This window comes from Salvelinus fontinalis, chromosome 32 (genome assembly GCF_029448725.1).
Source record: "Salvelinus fontinalis isolate EN_2023a chromosome 32, ASM2944872v1, whole genome shotgun sequence".
Taxonomy (NCBI): domain Eukaryota; kingdom Metazoa; phylum Chordata; class Actinopteri; order Salmoniformes; family Salmonidae; genus Salvelinus; species Salvelinus fontinalis.
Genome location: NC_074696.1, coordinates 42,948,396 through 42,952,598, shown reverse-complemented (window position 1 = coordinate 42,952,598; position 4,203 = coordinate 42,948,396).

The following is a 4,203-nucleotide window of genomic DNA, read 5'->3' as shown; positions in this document are numbered from 1 at the left end:
GCATTCCAGGTGAAGCTGGTTGAGAGATCAGATCCTCCTCTCCACCCTCTCCGAGTTGGGCATCTCCGGCGCGGCCCACGCTTGGATTGCGTCCTACCTGACAGGTCGCTCCTACCAGGTGGCGTGGCGAGAATCTGTCTCCTCACCACGTGCTCTCACCACTGGTGTCCCCCAGGGCTCTGTTCTAGGCCCTCTCCTATTCTCGCTATACACCAAGTCACTTGGCTCTGTCATAACCTCACATGGTCTCTCCTATCATTGCTATGCAGACGACACACAATTAATCTTCTCCTTTCCCCCTTCTGATGACCAGGTGGCGAATCGCATCTCTGCATGTCTGGCAGACATATCAGTGTGGATGACGGATCACCACCTCAAGCTGAACCTCGGCAAGACGGAGCTGCTCTTCCTCCCGGGAAAGGACTGCCCGTTCCATGATCTCGCCATCACGGTTGACAACTCCATTGTGTCCTCCTCCCAGAGCGCTAAGAACCTTGGCGTGATCCTGGACAACACCCTGTCGTTCTCAACTAACATCAAGGCGGTGGCCCGTTCCTGTAGGTTCATGCTCTACAACATCCGTAGAGTACAACCCTGCCTCACACAGGAAGCGGCGCAGGTCCTAATCCAGGCACTTGTCATCTCCCGTCTGGATTACTGCAACTCGCTGTTGGCTGGGCTCCCTGCCTGTTCCATTAAACCCCTACAACTCATCCAGAACGCCGCAGCCCGTCTGGTGTTCAACCTTCCCAAGTTCTCTCACGTCACCCCGCTCCTCCGCTCTCTCCACTGGCTTCCAGTTGAAGCTCGCATCCGCTACAAGACCATGGTGCTTGCCTACGGAGCTGTGAGGGGAACGGCACCTCAGTACCTTCAGGCTCTGATCAGGCCCTACACCCAAACAAGGGCACTGCGTTCATCCACCTCTGGCCTGCTCGCCTCCCTACCACTGAGGAAGTACAGTTCCCGCTCAGCCCAGTCAAAACTGTTCGCTGCTCTGGCACCCCAATGGTGGAACAAACTCCCTCACGACGCCAGGACAGCGGAGTCAATCACCACCTTCCGGAGACACCTGAAACCCCACCTCTTTAAGGAATACCTAGGATAGGATAAAGTAATCCTTCTGACCCCCCCCCCCCCCCCTTAAAAGATTTAGATGCACTATTGTAAAGTGGCTGTTCCACTGGATGTCATAAGGTGAATGCACCAATTTGTAAGTCGCTCTGGATAAGAGCGTCTGCTAAATGACTTAAATGTAAATGTAGAATGAAAAAGAGTGTGCAAAGCTGTCATCAAGGCAAAGGGTGGCTATTTGAAGAATCTCAAATCTCAAATGTATTTTGATTTGTTGAACACTATTTTGGTTACTGCCTGATTCCATGTGTTATTTCATCATTATGATGTCTTCACTATTATTCTACACCGTAGAAAATAGTAAAAATAACGAAAAACCCTTGAATGAGTAGGTATTCTGAAACTTTTGGCCGGTAGTGTATATCTCCAACGTGCACAGGAATATGCTCTAATTCAGGGTAACACGAGGTTAATCAATGTTGCTTTCCATTTTTTGTATTCTCCTCTCAAGTTTACAGAGTTCATCAATAATGGGCCACACTTTGTTGTAAGCTTCATAACATCTTCATTCTTTGTTCAATGTTTATGACTGGCTATGTCGGATGTTGTACTATCTTCTGTAGCTGTTACAAAGGCCTCATGAACGCACACAGAGGGGGCCTACAGTAAACCGCTACCCCGTATTGCTTTCCTTCTCTTTTCATTCTCCTCTCAAGTCGACAGAGGGATTATGGGAGACAATGTAAAGCACTAGAAGGAGCCAAATGCAATACAGACTAGAGCCATCTTCAGATGACATTGCTGTTTTACATTTGACAATCTCATACCATTATTAGTGCTGACAATCATTAGGCAGGAACATGATTGCCTGCAGCAAGAACCGGTAGTGTCTCCTCTATTCCTCTCTCTGCTAAAAGCCACCACCACAGTTGCCTCTTCTACATCCCAAATGGTACCCCATTCCCTATATAGTGCGCTACTTTTGACCAGGATACGTAAGAATCTGGTCACAAGTGGTGCACTTTAAATTGAATAGGGTGCCATTTGGGACGTAAGCTCTGTCTGCTTCACCACCCATCCCCAGGAGTAGCATCTGCTGTTTCCATGGCAACAGCCTTCAATTAAGTGACAGCCCTCCGTATCCAGCAAGGTGATACTTCATACTGGATCGCACAAGAACAGAGGTAAGGAATGAACAGAAGAGTGGCATCCGAGGGCTTTAGGATGTTATTAGTAGTGGGGCATTGATGGTGATGACAAGCATGATGTCGCATCTGAATCTTATTGCTGTTGTCACTTGTTTTTGTTGTTGGGTGGGGTCTCAGAGACGAGAGACAATCAATCTACATGGAGTCCTATGGGGACATTGATGGAAATATTTTACAATAAGCAAACAAGGAATTTCTTCAAAATGCAGAAAGTTAAAGGGGGCATGCCTACGCACTCCTAATAAAACAATTTATAGATCATTTGGAATTTCCACATGTCTTTTAAAGAATATATGGTAAAATACCTGAGAAAAACCCTAGCCCTAACCTAACCTTAGCCCTAACCCTATCTTCATGTCCACAACCCTAACCCGAAGCGTATAGCATTCCTAGCACCATGCTCCAGCTGTACCAATTGAGTCACACAGGAACAGGTTGTTACGGCTCTCGTTGGTAGAATGACCGGACCAAGGTGCAGCGTGGTAGGCGTACATTTTCTTTATTAATGCTCCACCAAAAACAATAAACAATACAACGAAGGTAAAGCTTCGTCGTGCAAAACATGCAACAAACAAAAACAAAATCCCACAAAACCCAAACGGAAACTAACAACTTATATCTGATTCCCAATCAGAGACAACGATAGACAGCTGCCTCCGATTGGGAATCAAACACACCAACATAGAAACAGAAAACCTAGAATGCCCACCCTAATCACATCCTGACCTAACCAAATAGAGAAATAAAAAGGCTCTCTAAGGTCAGGGCGTGACACAGGTGTTGCCTTAAGGCAGGGGGTTCCGGTCCTGATTCCTGTCCTTACACCGAAACAAATTGCTCATTTGCATGGCTGAATGCCTATTACTTTAAGAGGGTCGCAATATCAGAAGACCCTGTTTCAAATGGCAAATGGCTTTCGCCTTTAATTCCGTCAGCGGAACAGGGCCCCTAAAGCAGAGAGCTCTCAACCAAACCAGCTACGCTTGCTCTCCAGATGACCTCGTGAAAATGAGCAGTGCGGATAATGCAAATCTATTCGGTCTTATGCAGAATTAGATGTGTTCAATTAAAATTCATGAATTCAGAATTCAGGAATTCAGATATCAAACAACAATACTTAGGTAAACTGGAAAGTCAATTTGGGTTGTTGGAGATGTATTTTTGAAAAAGGTCCATATGCTATTTTGGCTTCTCCCGCATAATAATGTAGATCTTCTCTGTGTTGATATTCATATTTCTGGAATGGGTCACATCAACTTGGCACAAAGCTTTCTTCTCCTATGAAAATAGAACTATGGAGCGGCACACTTTTATCATCTTGTAGATTTCCTTTTTACCTGGGACTTGGTTCTATATTTAGGGGCCCAAATGATTCTAAAAGCTATGCGACAAACGAAATCGGCATCCATTCTATTTAGTTCCCTCTCGAACTCATTGCACTATTGTCCTATTTCTAGAATATTCCTTGAGCTGGTGCTTGGCGTATATAGTGGTACCACATCAGTTACAATGAAGCTCAGCTCTACTTCAGCTTGAAGCGCCGTCACAGAACATGGTGGATGATGGCCCCGTGATATAAGTAGTATGACCAAATAGTGTGTTGGTTTTGTGGTTAACTAAAAGAAAACTTCCATTACCTTCCAAATATCATATACAAATGAGATATAGAGTTGAACTATTTGGTAGTAGGGGTTAGAGCTGGGATGTGTATCATTCTATTAATCGATATGATAATTCAGTCAACATATCATAACATGTATTTTTGTCCATATCACCCTGCTGTTGTAGGGGTGAGTGAATGTACAGTACAGGTTAAGGGTTGTGGAGTGTCAGATCCAGCTAAATGATTGAATTTATCCTGGTAAATAATTAAGACCGTGCCATTGCCAACATCATTTCATGTAGTAACAAGGACAGCTCA